Source organism: Falco punctatus (genome assembly GCF_963210335.1).
Source record: "Falco punctatus genome assembly, chromosome: 5".
Classification (NCBI taxonomy): Eukaryota; Metazoa; Chordata; class Aves; order Falconiformes; family Falconidae; genus Falco; species Falco punctatus.
This window is the reverse complement of record NC_137584.1, coordinates 5,208,630-5,230,005: the sequence shown is the minus strand read 5'-3', so window position 1 is coordinate 5,230,005 and position 21,376 is coordinate 5,208,630. Positions and strand designations below refer to the sequence as shown.

The 21,376-nt window shown below is 44.1% G+C and overlaps 1 protein-coding gene across 7 annotated transcripts in view; it reads left to right on the top strand.

Annotated features, from left to right (window-relative positions):
* Nucleotides 1–21,376, top strand: part of ANKRD6 (ankyrin repeat domain 6) — a 104,489-nt gene that overhangs the window by 45,190 nt on the left and 37,923 nt on the right. For 4 of the 7 annotated variants that reach the window (XM_080389343.1, XM_080389342.1, XM_080389340.1 and 1 more), the window contains exon 3: nt 8,509–8,662. The exons of 1 other annotated variant lie outside the window; for it this stretch is intronic. The gene's annotated coding sequence lies outside the window, so the exon portion shown is untranslated. 2 more of the 7 variants (XM_080389345.1, XM_080389346.1) reach the window with 2 other exon arrangements.

Below are 21,376 nucleotides of genomic sequence, written 5' to 3'. Positions count from 1 at the left end.
TGTAACGGTTCTGTGGTGTCTGTGCATTGTAGACCCTTACAGTATCAGGTTTTAATGTGTGTGCCTTACAGTAACTGTGCAGTTGGCTGAATTAGCGGCTGAATTAGCGTGTGCCTTTGGAAGCCGTAACTTTGAACTGACTAAATTTTATGCACTTAAACTTCCCCTTTAGCATTTCTCCCTTTTCTCATTTGATTTCCTTCTGAAAAGCAGTAGAGAAACTAGCAAAAGAGAGGGAAGGAGGACACGATGGAGAAATGCCATAATTCAGTTGAATGCATGTCTGAATTGAAGAACTATTCTTTTTAAAATTCATGTTTTGGAGTTGTATTGCAGGCTGGCAATCCTGTTCACTTCGAAGAACATACCTGTATTTTAAACAGCTGACATTACATCCAGCGGAAAGAGGGAGAAGATCCACAGGTTAAATGTTACGAGATCCAAAAAAGATCTTATATTCAGAGATCCAAAAAAATATCCTGAAGATTTAAATTCATTTGCAAATATGATCAATAACAAGCCTTACAGCTCTCTGGGTATCAGGAGGTGGGGTGAAATCCAAACCCCATCAAAGTTAACAGCAAATTCCCTGTGACTTAATAGGGTCAAGGATCATACTTACTTTCTACTTAAGGTTTTGCATGTGTAAGATTAGATATACTGGAAGTGGCACAAGGAATGCCTTTGCTGTTTAAAGATGCTAAATGGTAGATAAATGAACAGTGATTAAAAGGTGCTGGGAATCCTGTAGGCTGAAGAGGGGAGCTCAGAGCTATAATTACAGTTTAGAAGGCAGTTCATAACCAATTTCTAGCTCTTTCTTTTGGAAGATGGAAGCTTTGACATAGCAAAATACTTTATTTAATGGATGGCCAGTTCCTTGTTATGTATGGGGTTCACACCGTCTAAGTAGAAGTGCTTGAAAATTAGAGCTGAGCTCCCTTTGTGGTCAGACGAAGAGGCCAGAAAGAACCTGGGACACACATCCTGTGGCTGTATTACAGCCGTTTCTCTATCTCCATTGGCTGTAGAAGGAAATTAAACTAGTCTAAACCCAATCTTGTATAAGGTTTAAGTTAGGCGAGGTGTATCAGCATGATGACTATTGCAGGGCTTTGAGAGGAGCATGTATGCCTAGTCATTGACCTCCAGTTAAGTGAAAGAATTCGAGGGAATGCAGAGAATTGGCTGAAGTCTCCAAGTTGTGTCATTTACCATCCTCCTTGCTCCTGGATGGATCAACAGAAGGGGAGAGCAGTTGTGTAGTGGTTTTTTTTGCCCATCACTGTATGATGTTAGTTTGACACACGCAATTTACTTTAAAAAGTTTAAGTAGCCTTAATAATAGAAAGTCCCAGCAGAGCAGACACTAATGGTCTCCCCAGTTGTCAGTCTCAATAGAGAGATTAAGGATTGAATGAATAAAGGGACCAAATTACCATCTCCCCCCTCTGGGTGTTGCCTCATGAAAGCAGGTATGAGCCATGACCGGGGGTGGTTGAGCAGACTGGCTCTCCACCATGCCCTGGTGCGAGACAGGACTTTGCCTGTGTTCTCGGTTCAGCACCGTTCCTGAGGGCTGCTGCAGCGTCACTCAGTTGAGCTTTTTTACACAAATGGTCGAGTCCAGTCATCTTGAAAGAAATGCAGTATATCATGCACTGATACCATATATTATTGAATACTTTTCAGATGCTAACCATCTGATACGCTGCGTTAAACCTAGCCCAGCTAGGCCTACTATTTTTTCTACCCGGTTTTGCACAGGCAAATCATCTTTTCTTGGCCAAAGCTCTCAGTGAGGTGTAACAGCGCAGCTCTGCGGGGTGTGCACCCAGAGGTGGGTATGTCTCCAGTGTATTGGGTTGAACTTGCAAAAATGTCTCAAGGAAAATAAAGCATCTGTTCCTGATTTCATCTGGAGCTTGGAGAGCCATAGTTAATAGTATAAGCACTGTCTATAAATACCTAAACACTTTACTTTCTGAATACTATTCCTTGAATATATTATAAAGTACAGTGCCAGCATTCCTTTGCCTCCCTTCTATAGGACAGGTTTGTACAATCAGTCCAACGTTCAGATCAAAAAAAAAATTGCTGCTGCATGTGCTATGTATTTTCGGTCTGGTTTTTGTGTCCACTGCGTGGAAGACTTTAGTTGCAACTCGCTTCTCAGTGAGACTGTTTGGCCTTTTATTGGGAGTGTTGCTCATTTTCTGTTTTCTGTAGCATGTCAAACCGAAAATTTCTGACCATTAGCAAGTAAAACAAAAGTGTTTCAAGAGGGGTTTAGGTGGGCTTTGCCAACATGGGATTTGATCTATGATGATGACTGACTGTGATAAGTTGACTTTTTACCTTATTCAGTCTCAGTACTGAGAAAAAGCAGATCACCTTTCTGTGAACAGCTGATTTTCTAAGATACTGTTGTGTTGACAGATCAGTTGTTAAACATAAACCAAACGTGTGTCCCCTGGGTTTAGGAGATTAAAAATATAAGAGTTACAGCATCAGTGTCAACATTATCTAACCTTATCAGACTTGGCATTATTACTCATTGTATTTTCCAACATCACTTATGATACTTTGCCAGGTACACCATGTGAATAGTGGAGTTGAACATATTTATATTTCAGAGGTAGTAAAATAGATGTTTTGCATTTCATTAACTGAATGTATATGAAAATATTTAATTGATGGTTCTATAGAGGAACAATCCTGCTCTTATACAATATAAGAACTGATGATTTTTTTTTGCTAAAAATATATTTAAGATGCATAACGAGTAATATTTTTGGCTAAAAATGGATTTGCATAGTTTGTATGTTTTCTTATGTGCATATGGCATATAAATGAGCTCTGAGTACATTGGATTCATGCGATATTTAATCTCAAGTGAAATGCTTGACACTTGTAGCAGCAGTTGAGATGAGGATGGCTTTATTGGTGTTTTAGGGTCACACTTTCTTAAGTTCAAATTTTTGTCATACTGTGGTAAATTAAAGTTTTGTTACTGATCTCCAGCTATTAGAATTTTCTCCCTTATATATCACAGTGTTGTTTTTTAATTGATTAGTGTGTGCATTAAAAAAAAGGGGCGGGGGGGGAAATGTTATTAAACTTCTTCAACGCGGACTTGCATGACTGATACAAAAAACAGGAGGATGTAAATCTTCTCCTTCCTACAGAAAATTAGAAACATCTCCTCCTCCTAAATGGACTGCCATGCATTTTGGGAAATACCTATGTGTTTCTTGAATCACATGCACTAAGCAAATCTGACATTTTATAAAGATGTAGTAATTTGTTATAAATATTTAAGTATGGCCTGGATTGTTTTCAGAAGGCAAATGCAATGATCTTGAGACTGAAACAATTTTATGTGACACTTCCAGGAAATGTGCTGCTGTATCATTTGTCTTGTCTGACTGACTGTTGCCTTGTCTAACTTTTCCAAGGAAGAAAAATGAATGTAAATATAAGCAAAACTTTTATGAAGCAGAAAAGCAATTTGGTTGCTCTGTAAAGGAAGAATTTGTTTTTTCTTTCTCTCCAAGGAGAGCACATGGTAGACTTGGTAGATATTTTTCTGTGAACTAAACTTATTAATTTTTAATATCTGAAAATTTTTCAATAATCACTGTTTTTAAAAGTTTTCTGATATATCTCTTACTAATTCTTAGAGATACTCTAGTTTTTAAAGCAGTGAATGTGGGGAAAATGGAAAGCGTCTGAACAGTGCATCTAATAGGGCAGTCTGCCAAATTATTCCTGCATCTTTTAGCTCTTATTAAGCTGGATAAATCTTTGTTGAGTGAAATGTTCAGGTTTCCCAGAAGGCTTTAACAAGGCAGAAACTTAAAAATTTCTTAACAACTTGGGGACAATGCTGTGCAGACATCAAAATAACATAACCCCAATGTGTCAATTATATAAAATACGTTTGCTCCTTTATTGCATACCAAGTGTAATTCCAGCATTCATTTAAGGATATTTAAAGGTACGTATTTTCTTCTGATGCATCTTCCATCTCGTTGGAATAATACAGGAATCTGCTCTGACATCCCCCCTGTGAGGTGCTTCTGGGCTGGCTCTGTGCTGGTGGGGAGCTCAGTGCCAGGCTGGTTTCCCGTGGTTCTGCTAGGCTGGTAGCCCTGCGGTCCCTTCAGCTTAACAGCAGTCCCTCTCCACAGCCCCAGCGAGGTTTTTGCCAGCTTGGGCTTGTCCCTGCGGGGCTTCCTTTTTTTCTCCCTCCAATTCTCTGGGTGGGAACTCGGCAATTGCTTTGAAGAGAAGACTGGCAAGAGAAGCTTTTTTATTGCTTATGCTCTCTTCTCCCTTCTTACAAGCCCTCTGTTCTCCGGCAAAGGCAGTTCTTTGCCTGCCCTCTTTTGCGAAGCCCCCCACTTGCCCTGCTGATCATGCACCACCTGAATAATTACACTGCTTTTCCATCTCTTCTCTTAGTATCCACCCTCACCTCATGTTCCTCTGGTTTTGCTAGCAACATAAGCTCATTTGAATCTCTTCCAGCTTGAAAAAAAGGCCAGACCTTCTAGGTACCCTCTGCAACTCTCTCCTCCCTCTCAGTCGTCAACGTGCTATCAGTAGCTGTTGGTGGAGTGTCTTTCTCTAATGCACCTTTTCCAGTCCAGCTTCGTACATTTAATTCTGGGCATCATCATTACTGACCTCTTCCTCATCAAAGTTTATAATGTGCACTGCCTCCTCAGCCTCACTTGAGCTGTCAGCTGTCTGCAGTCCCCAGTGTTGTTTTTTAAATCTTGCCTATGCTTCTGTTCTCTGGTCACGTCCTCTTCAGGTTCTTCTGCCATGTCAGCAATTTGCTTGGAGGATTCTTTCCCATCCTGCTTTTTGGTAATTCTTCTCTGTGGTTATGCCCTTGGTCATTTTGTCTTTGGTTTCTGTGCCTTGTGGATGAGATCACCTTGAGATAAACACCAGCTCAACTTCTGTGTCCATGCTGAAGACTTCTCTTGGTTGCTGTGCACCCAGCTTACCTTCTCTATGGGCCAGAAAAACCTGTCTGTCTTTCCAGCATAGTCTTGTGGGCATGGAGATGCCAGCTGACATTTTTCTATCCCATAACCTCCAGGTTTTTTCCCCTTTTCCAAACTGTCACCAGCAATTCTGTATTTTTGATCATTTGGACAATACAGTCATCCTTCTTGACACTCTGATTCCTAATAAGAAGATCTTTAATTCAGGATTCCTCTAGGTGATTGTGACCACTCTGTGCCTAAAACTTGCTGGATTCTTCTGCATCCATCTCTTTTGTATACTCCTGTACTGATAAATCTGTCCAGAATTTATGCCTCATAATTTGTGCATCTGTTCCTATAACATGCTTCAGTGATGTGCGAAGATTTTACCCTGCTGTTCTGGCATACCTCTGCAGAGGCTGTTTCCTTAATCTTAGAGGTTTGACCAAAGCACCTTCCTCCTCATGACCATCCTTTTCTCTACCATGGTGAACTTGAGGTGGTTGCCATTTTTTGCTGGGGGGAGCCTGTGGTGACTTTTCATCTTTCATTCAGTGTTAAAAGCTCAGCTGCTTCCCTGGCTGATTCAGAATGTCACCTTCTGTTCCCTCCTTGGCCCATTTTGACACAAACACTTATGCCCAGGGAGAACTACCCAAGAACATCCATGGTGCTGCCTTGGAAGCCTCACTCAGTGCCTCCTCCTTGTTTTACTGTGATGCCTGAAAAAAAAAAAAAAAAGGTAACCAAGGTGCTGCTAGCATGCCTGGGCTCTTAAATTGTTGACAGCATTGTTGCTGAATCCCTCCTACATCATATACCTGCCTGTCCAGTTGCTGCCTCTTGGTTTTTCGTTCAAATTTAGAGCAGGGATCATTGGTTTCACCTTCCAGACCCTTTTCTTTGAACCAAGTTTCAGATTGTAAGTAGTTTTTAACAAATAATGTGTAAATTAGCAGCATGTTGTGGTAATTTCATAAATTGCAGTCTGCATTCTAGACATTAATTGCCAGAAATCTACAGATTTCTGTAGAGGTAAATTTACTTCTGTTAGTATACAGTTTTCAAGGAGTATAGGCAAGAGAGAAGATACTCAAGTGAAATCACACCAGCTGTGTTCCTGCTGAACCTGCTGAGGTGAACAGAATGATACAGCTAATCAAAATTAAATTGAATTAGGCTTAATTAGGTTTACAGCACTAATGTTTTGGTCTGTGTTTTTTTAAAAAAGGAACCCACTATTTTTCCAGTTCCCTAATGCAGTTGCAAGAGCACATAACCTTTGTTCCTTGTATACCCTCCGTGGCATGTTTGGGAACCTGTTTTCAGGGTACAGCATTTCTTCCTAAGTGGTGTATAAGTTTGTCCAAACTGTAACAAGGCATTAGATGAGCTCTGGAGATCTCTCTCTGATTTCCATTTCTGCAGTTAACTTTAGGCTGCGTCTTTTTGCATGACATCTCGAACATGGCTATTAATAGCCTACCTGTAGTTTAGATGCAGTTTATTTATTTGGTTCTTTTTATTTCAAATTATATTCCTAATAAAAATGAAACAGAAAGGTGTATTTGCAAGACAGTGACATTGTCATTGACAACAGTCAGCAAAACAGTACCGAAAGGTCCAGTCAGACATAGCTAGCAGTTAGATTTCCAGTGCCCTTCTGTATTATCAGATTTTTTTTGTACATAAGCACATCTGCTGATCTGCATGCATTAGAAGAAAGGATAGGAAAAGCAGCTGAGTTACGTGGAGATGTTAATTAGTAGGAAAGAGGGACGGTAAGGTCTTCCTGCAGCATTTTCTAATTGGTCACTGAACTGGCATTTCAGCAATGATTTCTGCTTCAGAGATCAAGAGAGATTATTTATTCTTAGCAGTTTTCTGTCTGCAGCTCTCAAGAGTTCAAGCAGGCCAAGAAACTTGCATCGTTTGTGAACACCGTTGAACAAGCCGTGACATTGCACTGAGGCCAGAGGGTTCATTTCCAGCCTGTGGAGCCAGGCACTCCCAGTGCAATGTCAGCATGTTTGGGCTCCTCTCTGACTGTAAGGGGAGGAGATGACCGTTACTCCAGTTTTGTTTAACGAAAAGGCATCACTCTTTCAAAAGAAAAAAAAAAAAAAAGAAAGGGGCGGGTGGAAGACCACCCTATATAGATACTAACTTTTAATAAGATGTATGTGTGTTCAGTGAAGCACATGCTTATATGGTCTTTTGCAGCCTTTCTCTCACCTGTACATGAGAGTGAAGAAGTGTGGCTGGACCACAAGTCCATCTCCCAGCACTTGCCTGAAGCAGATACCTAATGAAGCAGGCAAGAAGCAGGCAAGCATGGAGTAATGCTATGCTAGAGTACTCCCCCCATTTGCTAGCCCTGTTCATATGAAATACTCCTTATCTTTGCTGAGTGTAAGAGGTGGGGCAGGGGAAGCTTCCTGTAGCTAAACTGTTTCTGTAGTGTGTCAGTGGTCTTAAGGGAGTCACCTTTTTCCCCAGCGTGGTCATTGCTGTTTAGAGGCGATAGCACATCCTTTACTTTATGGCTTGCTGTGGTTTACCAGCAGCCCAGTCACTGGCAGATCATTTGCTTCTGCCGCAGGGATCTGAGGAGGAGAGTACAAGTCCATTTCCTCCTTGTTAAAGTGGCAGCTGCTCGCTCTGCCTGTGTGCCCTGGGGAAGCTTCTGCAACTTGCTTCTCTACAGATGTACCAACCTGCCATTCCACCTTTGGAAAGGAAACCACCGTGATCCCCTGGCCCCTCCACCTGTGTGTACCACAAGGGTTGAATTTTTGACCCGGGAATAGTAGAGACCTACTTGTTTTGGCAGTGTAGGCCTGTAACTCATCTCATCTGCTCATGAATGCTGCTAACATAGTAGTCTTTCTGGAGTTTTGAGGGGATACGCTGGCTTCAGAAAGGATGTACCGACAGATACGGCAACAAATAAACCTCGAAAAGCAGCAAGAAAGAGGAGCTGGTAGGAATATTTGTGTAAAGAGAAGAACAAGAGAGGGGTCACAAGCTGAGAACGGAAACCTTAGTGAATACATCTAGTAAGTTCCTATAGCCAGAGAAAAATCAGCTTACTCTCATCACCTAGGTGCCATGGCTGAAATGGGATACCTGGGCTGAGGTGACAGCGAGATGTGACGGGGAAGGCACTAGAGAGAGAGAAGTAGAACAAGTCCTTTTCCTGATTTTATTGATTTATTGCATGATTTCTGGGAAGATATGAAGGTCTCTGCCTTTTGTATAATTGTGGAGCTGCCACTGCTTTGCATTTTCAGAGATCAGTTAGTGGGAGCCAAACTGGAAAGCCATGATTTGAACTTGTTTTGTTTGTAGTGGCAAGCAGGTGTATGAAAACCTCAGGAGGAGATAGCTGGGTTTGCCCAGGTGTATTCAGGCAGCTGAACGCTGCGGAATGCACTGGTGTTAAAGTTCTGTATTCCTTGGTCTGCTTTGACAATCCATTTACGATGTGTTTCTCCTCATGCAGGAGCAGCCTACCATACTGTGGTACAGATACTCTGTTGCTGTCAGCACTGGAAAAGACCGAAGCTGGCATCTCTGCTGTCCTCACCCAGAGGTTGCTCTGCAAGACACAGCTGTAAAATGTTCATCAGAAAAAACTGAACAATAGATCCTTAAGAGTGAGTAAAAAGCAAATCTAACTTTTAAAATTTTTGGGGGCCTTAAATGTATAAAAATAATGCCATGCAGAAATGCATTTGGAAATGCATTAAAGTTCCTGAGTAAATAGGGATTGAGAAGAGCTCAGAGTTTTTCCCGTGGTGCTGGGTTATGATATTTATGTCACACTGCTGTGTTCTTTGGAGTATGTAGTTCCTGGTCTCCTCTGCTGTCCGTGTTACACCCCTGCTGAACTGCATTTCTAAGGACTGGTGGCTCAGGGCTAGTGAAGAAGAGTGTCAAGCGTCTTATTGAAATGGGATTTCCCTAAGCAGGATGCTGGCTCCCTGGAAGGAGAGCTGCTCTGTCAGGGAAAAGATCACCTGGGAGGGATCAGCTCCTTGGGACTGATACGAAGGCTGTGGGAAAATACCTGGACAGCTGTATCGGGAAAGGAGTTGTCCTGTTTCGTGGGCCATGTTCACCTGCTCAAGCAGGGAAGTTGTGCAGGAATGAAGAGGATGGTGTCCTGATCTGCCTTCTCCAGGACACAGGTGGACAGCAACAGTTTCCAATGGCAGAGAGAGACACAGAACATCTTAAGGATGTTTTCTCAGTGGTTTTCAATTGCCCTTTACTTTTGAATTCTGAATGATTGTGTTCCAAAGAAACCCACTGCAAAGTGCTTTCTTAGGTGTTTTGTAGGCTGTAGCTCTAGTCTTTAAGACATGAACTTGTAGACCCAAAGGATCGCATACTCGGTGGGATGCTGCAGAGTATGGGGCAGCAGCTGGGGAGGCTGGAGGGAGGTGGCTCCAGTGTCCAGGCCTTGCCCTGGTGTTTGAACCCAGGTACCGCTCCTGCCTTCCCACAGCTGGAAGAGGTCTGCAGAGCCCATCCTTTGAGACACATCACCTGTGCTCTGCCCAGACCTAGCTGGGAGAAAATGCTTGTGATTCAGTGACTGATTTCCCTCAGAGTAGTCTGAGGAGTTTCCTTTCCTGGAACGTTTGACCAGCTGGGATATTTGTCTAAGGTATATGCAGTATCAGTTAGTAACTTTTTAGGCATGGTACAGCAATGCTGTTTCGTGAACCTTGAGTGAAAGCCAGCTGTTTTCAGCTGCACCTGCTGGAATAAGGTTTGTGATGATGATGGTGTTTTTCAAAAGAAAGTCAGAGACTGTTCCCCTGGAAATCTCCCTCCTCTGCACAAGGAGGGGCTTTCTTTGTGCTAATCCGTTTCATTGTTTCTGGGAAATAAGGCAGGCTTGATGCTGGAGGATGAGCCAGGCCTGTGGGATCATCGCCAGAAGCAGCTTAGGGCTTAGAAAATAAAACCAAAGAGCATGGCATGATTTCTAAAGTCCATGCAGAAGACAAGTCATTACTGAGATTTGCTGATACTTTCTGCACCAGTTGTTTTTTTCATTTCTGTTCCAGTCTGAGTGTTTTAATTCTTAATAAATCACAGTGATTTACCATTGACAGGAGATGTCATGGTGAAGTCAGGCAGATAAAAGTCCTCTAGCAAACTGCAGAAAGCTTAGTGTTTCTCACAGATACTGTGGATAGGATTCATTTAATCTAACTTTGGGTATTTATAGTGCAGTATCTGAGATGATGCTTAATGAGGTAAGTAATTTTAGACTGTCATTCATCTGACAGTTGAAATGTGCTTTAGGATGACATGATTCATGTCCTTTGTTGACCATAAAGGGAGTCTAGCTGCGTAAGTCAGTGGCAGATGTCTGCACTGCCCAGTGAATCTTTTTCTTTACATCTGGTGTCACAGTGCTGTCCGGAGAGCCTCTGGGTTTGGAGAGTCCTGAAAATTTGCATTCAGTCATCTGTGATCAGTGCAGACACAGCAGAGGTGGTGCCAAACACTTCCTTGCAATTGTTTTGGTGTTTGGTTTTTTTTTTTCCCTTTTACTCTCATGAATCTGAGATTTGGCTTTAGTCATCAATTACTGTTTTGGGAGGAACATCATGTGATACAATGGAAATGATAATTTTTTAATTGTTACCGTGAATCATAGCTCTATGGTAAAACTTGCATGAGAGCTTGTGTCTGGAAGTGTAGTCCATGCCATACAACCTCTACAATAAGAATTTATAAAAATACAGCTCTTTTTTTTTTTTTTTTCTGGTGGATGACAGAGGAATCCCAATGTTTCTGGCTTTTAATCCTTTGTGAAGTTTTTTTCAAATTTCACTGAAGTTGGAGTGAACCTGGTTGTCGCTTACATTTATTTGGAAAAACCTTCCTGTGTAGAAGAGGCAGGGAAAGGAACATATGAGAGTGATCCAAATGGGCAGCAGACAGGGCTGAACACAAACTGGCCACGTGGGTGGCAGGCATGGTCTGGATATTGTTTTGGAGCTCTGTGCATGAATGAAGAGGGTACCAAGGAGACAGTAGACAAAAACGCCAGTAGTGCTGAGAAAAAGCATGAGTGTGCTCCAGGGTGGTGTACTGCAGGAGCACGCTTGCACTAGGGATGCTGTCCTGCTAGTTGAGTCCCACTGGTGAAAACCTCTAGCTTTCCTAATCTCATTTTAAGAGAAACCATTTAGATGGCAAGTGTAAAGAATTAATGTTTGCTGTGCAAATTATTCTGTCGGTAGTGCATACCCTGCCGTTTTATAGACTTTCCTGTTTTCTGGATGAAGAAGTAATTTCCTCTTCTTGTGCTGTAAACCTTCACCCAATGAGCATGTGTGCAATTTTAAACACATGGTTCATTTCAGTGGCTTTAGGTGACTGTAGCTTAATAAATTTTCCAGCAAAGAGCCTCACAGGAACTGGAACATCTCTCTTATGAGCAAAGGCTGAGATAGTTGGGACTGGTTAGCTTGGATAAGACAAAGCTCAGGAGGATCTCATCAATGTACAGAAATACCTGAAGGGAGGGTGCAAAGAGGATGGAGCCCGGCTCTTTTCAGTGGTGCCCAGGGGAAGGACCAGAGGCAGGGGGCACAACATGAAACACAGCAGATTGCCTCTGAACATCAGGAGGCACCCACTGCGAGGTGAAAATACACAAAGTACCTCGGTCTCCTTCATTGACAGAGGGAGATTTTCTCGTGGTAAGTTAGAGAGCTTGCTTCAGGTGGTAGCTCAGGAGAGGGTGGTACCTGACAATGAGCAGTATGTGCGCAGGGACCCAGACTGGAAGCCTGGCGCCTCAGGGGGTTACTGCAGTATGGGGAGCAGACCACCTACTTACACTCTGGTGCCTTGCCAACTATGGAGGTGGATGGGAAGCAGTGAGCTGGGAAGGTGCAGGTTAAAAGGGGTTAAAAGGTGGAAGCCAGTCAATACATGTTTTACCTATGGAAGATGCACCTTTATAACCTGTAAGAAAGCATCCCTTGAGGACTGTCCTCAGCTTCCATAATGGAGACCTCTGATCCAAAGCCTGCGTGTGAGTTACTGGGGAAGAAATATTAACTGGCAGTGTCTAAGGAGGGTCTTTTTCCCTGCAAAGCCTCCCTTACTAACGTGCTCCCACCAGTGCAACTTCTGGTCTTGCCAGAGATTTTCCATTGGGAAAATCCCTGCACAACTGTCTCCTATTTCCCTTGCAAGCTGACACGGAAACAAGATCAGCCATGCCATCAGCATTAAAAGGTCTTAGGGTTAATAGCACCATACACTAAAGCAGGGCGGGGAGGCGGGGAAACTGTTGTGATGCATATAACCCTTTCCAAAACACATTTTTTAATTAGTTTTTAAAAAAGTTATTTTTATCACCCAGACTTCTTTTTCACAAGGATTTGACTTATCTAGATACTTTGGATTGATTAAGCAGTTGTGGGGTGCTACTAATGAAAGTAATTACTTTAGTCCTGAGAGGACTGCAGCATGTTATAAAATAGGTTGTAACGCTCATTTAACACAATAAAAAAGGGTTTCCCAGTAGATACTCTCTGTTGCTGCTTGAAAAGTTTGTGGGTTTTGGCTTTGAAAGCTATTACTGCTTCTGTCCCTCCTGTTTGTGTAACTACACATAAATGGGCATTAAAATAGGCCTGTTGGGCTCCTCACGCTCACTTAAATGTGCTTTTCTTGGTGCCCCTAGTTTCTGAAAAATAGAAACAGCGTTTAACCCCTAGTTCACAAATGGGGTGGTGGGACAGAAAGGGCCCGTAAACTCTGCAGGAGGATGGAGTGGGGAGGAGATGCAGGAACTTCAGAAGGAGAGCAAATCCGTGGGGATTTGGCTCCACTGAGACCAAAATCAAGAGGATTGAACTCTGCAGAGGTGACTGCTGAGCACTATACTTGCCTGTCTGTAGGAATGGATCCCGGCTTCCTACAGGGCAGGGCATGACTGATTAGGCTGCAGAAACAGTCTGAGGTTTGGAGTGGGATGGGAAGTGAATTTGATCTGATGCACTTGCAATGAAAGGCAAGACTGGCTCTGGGGCTCTGGGATGCAGAAATTGAGCTGTGGAAGAAGTCAGAGAGAATTATTAACTGGTGAGTTGTCACAACCTGAAGGGTTACCTGGCCTGCAGGAGTAAGGAGATCATGACTGGAATTCTGTAATACACAAGGACATGGAGGCTTCATCCTCTGAACTTCTCTGCTTTATTAAGTTTACCAAAAATAACACAAAATTCACCACTAAAAAATAACACAAAGTTCACCTGTGATCAACACAGCGAATATATATATATATATCAATATCTCAAGTTATTACAAGTTATTAGCAGCAATCAATAATAGCAGTAATCAATAATAACAGCAACAAGCACATATATAATATTGCAGGTTACTATAAACTTATCCCTAGTCAACTTACTGATATATAACAGCAGATATGATGGATTCTTTACGTATATATGCATATATATGCATGTTCATCATATTACTGATGCCAAGTGCATCAAACCAGTCCCAGAAGGGGGCCAAAGCATCCCAGAAGTGGGAGGACAAACCGAACTGACCCCAGAAGTGGGCTGGGGTAGACTAATAAAGCAACAGGCAGAGTCCCACTTCAAAGATGATCCTTGTCATGGAGTTGGGAGTCAGCCAGACATCCCTGGCGAGGATCCAAGAGCTTGCCTAAAAGATCTTGTAGTAGGCTCATGTAGGGAGCTCAGCCTGTTTAGGCAAAGGAAAACATGTGCAGCACAGGAAATTCTGAAAGGGAAAACCTCCATTTTGGGTAAAAATTAAGTCCTTTCTATAGCACAGAGATGTAAGAGGGTGTAGGATACCACCCCTTCAAGGAGCTAATAGGTGCTGTTAATTTCTGGGTTTTTACCTGGCAGAGCCAATAGATGAGGATGATGATTTCTGTTCTCTCAGACCAACTTTTTTTATTTTCCAGACTGTTTTCCTGTTCTTACAGTTAGAACAGCCAGTGGCAGTTACTGGTCCTTACTTTCTCAGGATGTTTCCCCCATTTTCCAGACTATTTTTCACCTTTTCAGATGATAAGTTGCTGTTACAGTCCTTTGTTTTTGCATCTACTGATGGCATCTCAGGATGCCTCCGGTTTCTAGGCACCCAGCTGCACTTCGAAGATGCTGGCTGGTTTCTCAAGGATGCTGCAGGTTCCCAGGCTCACAGTCCAGCAGGCATTTCCTCTGTTGGTATTTCAGCAGATATCTTCTGCTCAGTATTTGTCCCCTTGCAGCCAGGTCAGCTTTAGGGCTGCTCACATCTGGAGTCCTCTGGAAGTACTCTGGTTTTGAGTACCAAGCATCAAAAGAAGTACAGCAGAGGATGAACAAGTAGACAGCTAGGAAGTGATCTAGAGGAAAGGGGTAAAAAAGCCTTCAGTGTGTTTTACCTGAAATAGAAAGCAATGGAGGAAATGAAAGAAGGGAGGGGGACAGGAATCCCCATCCATGGGCAGTGATTTTCCATGCTTCATTATATTTGTTAATATATCAGAAAAAGATGAGGGATCATTTTGATAAAATGGCTTATATTGTGGGGGAAAGAAGCAAGTGTAGTAATTGTCTGGGGTACAGCACTGACAGTATTGAAATGTCAGTTTATTGTCCTCGTTTCTTTATCATTATATGCCTCCACGTGTAAGAAATGATGTGGAAGTCCAGTCTGTTTGCTGAGACTGCCAACAAATGTATCCTTTAATATGCATTGCAATTTTTTTTGTCATTTCTGAACATCTTTGCGCTAGAGTTAGAGTAGAGACCTTCTGTGGGTGTCGGGTAGGATCCTGCACAGCTGTGAAACAGCAGCTTTGGTAGCTGATCTAATGGTGCAGAATTGAGCCTGTGGTGTGAAGAGAAAGCTTTGTCCCCTTCACCTGCTGCTGTGTAACCTGTAACACTGAGAAGTTACATGAGAAGTGTGCAGCATAGAGGCTTCGTGCACAACATCAGAGATCTTTGCTACCTTTCTCACAGATAGGATAAAGTTCCTAAACACACACCTTTTCAGCAGGCTTTGTAGTCTCTGAATGATGGGCTCTCTTCTTACTAGGATTTCCTCAGAGATGCTTTTAAGTTGCATCCCAGCATTTGGAGACCATTTTCAGGGCTCTTCTGAAGTCTGCTGAGGCCAGAGAGAACTCTCTGGTAGGCTCAGCAGGTCTGGGACCTTCCCTAAAGCGGTTCCCTGTGTGAATCAGGTGCAGCTAGTTTTAGCCCATCAATAATGTTTTTTCTTAGGTGTTACAGCCAGCTTCTTGACAGCAGCACTGGGGGATCAGTGCACGCGTTTCGGTAGTGAGAATTACTGTCCCGGCTGTGCTGGCTGCTGGGGTGGTGCCATGCCCCATGCAGTGGAATGTGACCTCCACATTCGCTTCCCCACTGCGCTTGGTTTCTCTTGCTTGCCTGTTTTCCAGGGCATGCTGAGTCCCTGAGTATTTGTGCTTCCTTTTTGTGTTGTGGTACCTTGTGGTAGGAAGCAACAGGAAAAAATTACCTTGTCTGGACAGTAGCAGTGTGCACCATAACCAGGGTACACGCTGCTCCATGGGTTACAGTGGACATACTCAGCATTTCCACCCACCTTTCTCCGAATATGTGTCTCTCCCACCCTGGCCGCTCCATCCCCAGGGTTTCATCCACTGACTTGCAGCTTGAGCCTCATTAAGCTTTTAATTGACACACTGCTTGCCAGACTGGTGCACTTATGCCAGATGCCTAGCAATGCTGAGGACTGTTGTGTTAATACCGTAACCTCTCAGGTACTCGCGATGTCTTTGTGATTCAGTGCTGAACTGGGGGGGCACCAGTCCAGTGACCTCACTGCATCTCCCAGTGCTCTCCCAAGACGTCAGCTGTGACAGTACAGGAGGTACTGTGTCATCACTGCTGGCAGCTCACAAGTCATGCTTTTCTTGAAGAGGAAGAACATCTCCAATGTTCTTTTGCCAGCTGGAAAATGCTTTGAAGCTGGTAAATGTGTGTTTTCTTCTTCCCTGCTCTGTCGGTCAGAGCATTTTCTGGTCACTGCCTGGCTGCACATTTTTACTTGTGTTTATAAAACATAGGATCTATCTCAAATAGAAGTTTGTGGCTTGGTGCTGGCTGGCATTAGATTATAGTAGTGGGTTTTTCTGGCCTTGAAAAATACCTATAAAGGTAGGGACAGATTTTTTTCTTTAAATTCTGCAGCATGCCTTTTGCAGAGTTCACCTGAGTTGCAATAATGTCCTGGCTGGGAGAGTCTGGCATTGCTTGTGCTGGTAGGGAGGAGGGTTCTGATCAAATGTGGGGAAGAGACCTCTGCACCACCACACTGACACGGGGGCAGTGAGGTCCCCAAACCGAATGGCAGATACTGCCCGTGCTATAGGTAATTTGAAAAGCAATGTCTCTAAAACCATCTTTCTTGTATGGAGGTGGAGCAGGGAGGTTGGAAAGCTTTTTCTGGCAGCAGAAGATGTACCTTGGAATTAAGAAAGGAGGGAAGAGCATCAGAGGAGGAGAAAGAGTTTGTTATGGAGAGGATTTTGGCACCTGCTCCCAGCGAGGTGCTGCAGTCAGCTTGCATAGGATCTATGTGGTGTTTTAATTGATTGGCAGGTGGCTTCTGCACAGAAGATGATGGTGAGGGACAGTTCTCCCATCCAGAAGCCCCACTGTGTGTGAGTGTAACCTAAAACCCTACTCTCCCACGAGTGCAGCCATGTGCCTGCTTAGTTCCCAAGGTTGGGCTCAGCACTTCTGTTAAGTAGCAGTGAGCTGGAAAGACCTCCTAACTGGTTTTATGCAAATGGGAGTGAGATATCTCATGCGTTTGTGTTTGCACACAAGCACTGTTCCCTATCAAACAATAGATACTGTTTTGTCATGTAAATAGCGCTCAACTGATGAGGGCTTGCTGAGGTCTGAGCTCCTTGTACTGAATGGTTTTGACATGTGCATGCAGGTGTTGAAGGAGAGGGTGGGGAGAGTTGTGAAACTTTAGTGAGATAAGCCAAATAAAAAAACCCAAATCATGTTACATGGGAAGTGGTGAGTATATAACCTGCTTATTTGATAAGGGGGGGTCAGGGCTACACGGCAAAGAGATAAGTAGGAGGGGAAGAAAAACAGTTGTCTTCATACAAGGAGATTAGTGATGTCTAACCGATGACTTGAAGCTGGCTCTGATCTTCATCGTTGGTCTCCATGTGTCCGTACCTCTCTCCAAAAGCATTCTGCTCGGCAGGTGCAGCTTTGGAGGTTGGTTTTGGTGGTAACAAGGCATCGCCCAAGAGCTGCCAGGCAGCTGAATATTTACATTCAGTGAAGCTGACGGTGGAGGCTGGGCAACGGAGACGTACTTGACAAAGCAGTTGGGGAAGCTGTGGTCGCTGTCTCCCCATGTTTGTTGCCGTGTGGGGTTGGCTGTTGGTCTGGCTGCTGGCAGCCACCAGCTGCAGTGGAGCAGTGACATCAATCAGTCTGATCTGGTTGCGGTGGGAAGCATGATGAGCAGCTGTCATGCAGATGCTCCCTGGGAGGCTGCTAAATAGTCATTGTTGAAGTAATTAATAACAACAAGGGAAGGGGGAAAAAGGGAGCGCAAAAAAAAAAAAGTTTTAAGAAGTTCCAGACTGTGCTGATACTTAGGGTGGTGAATTGCACAACTGCCCATATGAAAACTGAATAATTTTACTTGGTGTGATAAGATATGCAGTGAAAACAATAGCAAAAAAACAGAGACCCACATATAAGCTACCAGACTTTTATGTAGGTGTCCAGTTTAAGATGTTGATTGGTATAAAATCTAACTCAAAAAGTAGTATTGATGTTGTTGTAAAGAACAGTATGAATCAAAAGCATATTGTTCTTGACTTGGTGGGGTTTTGCTGTTTTTCCAGATGCAGCTGCTGCAGTTGTGGTTTTAATAATGATGCCTTTGACTGTTTTTTTTTACTCTCTTTTGGGGCAGGAAGGGGGGAGAGGCAGAGTCCTCCCTCCCTTTAGCAAAATACATACGTTTTTCCTGAGTAGTTTATACTGGATCCATGATGGAATTGAAGAAAAAAATCACTTAAAGGAAAGCAGTGCTGCAGGTCTTGGAACAACTCTCTTAGTCAGTTTAGAGAAATGGTAGATATATCTGCATCCTTCAGTAAATGATAAAATGAGTTCCAGAAAACTCACTTCATAATGCAATAATTGACTCTGTTGAAAAGTGCTGCTATTCTACAGTGAGTACAATCTCTGTGTTTATGCCACATTTTAGATATGACAAACTCCTTTGCAAAGAGGCTGGACAAGAAAAGAGCATTTTATAGATTTTAGTATGCTGTTACATACTAATAAGCAAAACAACCCCATTTTGCTCTGAGAGCTGAGCAAAGAAGAGATGGGCAGTATTTAGACATAGAAAGTTTTCTTAGAAATACTTTTATTATTATGACATAGTAGCTGTTCTGTACCCTCCTATAAGAAAATGGTCTGAGTCCATATCTTAACACTGGGGCTATTCTAAAATAATTTAGAATAATTTTATTTCATTCTTTATGTCGCATAAAATGAAGTTACCAGGTGCTGAGAGTTTTTCCTGGACTGTTCAGCATAATTTCTGGTGGTAAACTAGGAAAGAGAATTTGGGGTCCCTTGCAGGGTTTCCCTTTCTTTTCATACTGCCACCCCCCACCCCCCCACCCCCCAAGTACCTTGGTACACACCAAAACTTTGTTAGGTATGTAAGCATTCTTTTATGAGGTTACTAATTTAACTTTGTGATTGTACTGAGAGTGACCTGTCCTCTGGCATTGCATCTTTTCCACTTAGTGCAGGGGACTTTATAATGTTCGTTAGCTCATGGCTCTTAAATCTTTCATAGTTTTCAGCTTTTTTGTCTTCCCTCACAGAAGCAGCTGGGCTTTTTTAATCCTTTCTGTGAAATTAGGGGAGGCAATCGCCTAGCCTTTCAGTGTCTGTGATGTTTGATATGTCCTGGACTTTCCTTTGGCTTGCAAAAATCATCATTCCTGTACTTTTTTATTACTGACGTGTAGGCAATACGGCCGCGGAAGCAGCCTGCCAGCAGTTTGGAGGGGAGGGAGCTGGGGAGGGGGAAGGTGCATCGAGTGTTTTTCGCCTGCTCTGCCAGTTGCACGGCAGCGAGGCAGGAGCTGCGAGCGTTACGACCCTGAGAAGCCGGCTGCCCACCCGCACCGTGCTGTGCCATCCCAGCCAAACATCTCCTGGAGCATCCATAGGGCAGCGTGACTCACTGAGCCGCAGGCATCAGCTGGGGGGATGCGGCTGGACCTCGGCGCCTGGGGACGGTGCCTCGCTGCTGCCAGTCGGGAATACTGATCCATGGTCAGGCTGTCCTTCTCCACGCTCTGCTGGTGGGGTGAGCAGGTTATCCTCGGGGTTGAACAGGTTATCTTCAGGAGGAATTGCCCCGTGGCAGAGCAACTGAACCTTTGGGCATCACACCTGGCCAGCTTCCCTGGACAGGCTCGGGAAGTAGGTGTTGCTTTCCCAGCCTGCCCCAGGTAAGTAATCTGATCTTAAACAAAGAAACACAGAGATGGGTATTTCTTATTTAAAAATACGTTAAAGCAAAATCCTTTGGTTTTGTTTTTGTTTTAAAGGCAGAAGGTGTGAATGTTCCCGTGCTCTGTGCTTCGGGAGAAGTCCCAGATTTGGGGGATGATAATGAGGGATTTAATTCTAGGCAGCAGGTGCTGGCAGCAGGGATGTGATGCAGCGCCTGTAATCATGTTGTCGGGATCATTTTGCACCATCTGGGTGTAAAAGGGGCGGTCGAGCTTTTAATTGTAGTCCTTGGGCATCTGGTACCTTCCTCCTCCTGCTGCGGGTGCAGACATGTTCCAGGAAAGGTGGTCTGTGTGCCTGAGGTGTGTAGAGAGTTAGAGCTGGTGGGGAGCAATGCCACTGCCCCCGAGCCCCTGCGCTGGGGAAGGGTCCTTTGGTGGGAGGGGAATGAGAAGGTTGTTCCCCTTCCTGCTCCCGCCGGTCACCCATCGCCTTTTCCTACCAGCTCAGGAAAAAAACAAAGTTGGCTTTACAGTTGTGTGGGCATCCTATCCCAATTGGACACGCTTTTCTGAGTTGCAAATAATCCCAGCTGAGGAGGTGTAAAGCAGCTGGCGCGGGGAACGTGACCTGTTGTGCGAGCGCCTGTCTGTGAAACAGCCCAGAGCAGGAGCCAGGCTTCGGGTGTGACTGCCTCCGGGAAGGGGCACCAACAGCTGCTGCAGACTTGGGCAATGTGGGAGACATCCGTAAAAGACCGATAGCTGAATCAACTCCGTGCTATGCTTTTATGCACGATCCAAGTGGTGGAAGAGGCAAGAAGGCAAACTACACGGTAACAGTGATGCCATCGCAGTCTGTCACTCCGGTGTGGCAGGCTGAGGAGGCTCGTGATCTCCAGGGGGAATGTACTGCAGTAATGAGAAGGCAGTGAGAGAGAGGGAGAAAAATCGAGCCAAGGAGTACAATTTCCAGCATTTGCCTTGCATAGGTAGGTACCTGTTAACCAGACTTTTCCCTGGCAGCACTAAACTTTGCGCTGTTGCGAGTCAGTTGAGGTGTTAGTGTGTTTCTAGTGGTGTGGCTAAGATGTAACAAACATCTACAGTTTCTGTGAATTTGCTCAGAAATGTCAGGGTGTCAGGAAAATGTTTCCACTGAGATTTTTGCAGTGACTATGGGAATCTCTCAGTAACAATGATGTTACTGCTTTTTTCAATTTAAGGGGTAAGAAAACCAAGCAAGGTCTGACCACAGATGTTTTAAGAGGCACAGAGGTGTCGGTGTATCGTACATGACTCCATCCAAAGTACAGGCAGCCAGCTTAAGCGTAAGGATGGGGACACACGAGTGGTAGTACAGTTCATCTGGAAACCACCGCTGCACAGGCAGGGGCTGGCAGAGAAACAAACCACCCCAGTGCCCGGAGAGCTCATGGAGGAAGATCCCAGCTGTCCGGCTCGCCCTGCCCTGTGTGTGGGACGGAAGGAGTGGGAGGCACCCCTGGGCTGAGGTGCTGCTTTGAGATGTGATGGGAATGTCAAGGGTGTGTTGGGAGCAGGGAGGCTGGGCTCGGGGAGTTCAGCTTGCTTCAGTAGCACGAGTCGCTGGAACGCAGATACTTAGGGAGGTGAGATTGAAACTTGTGTTGCTTTTTACAGATAAAATTACTAAGTGTGGGTAATCTGTATTTCTTCGTTTTTTTTTGTGGTTTGTACTCTACCGTGCACATCCCTGCCAGAAGAGCAGAGTATGATGTGTGCAGTGCTGGTGAGGGACACAAGGGGT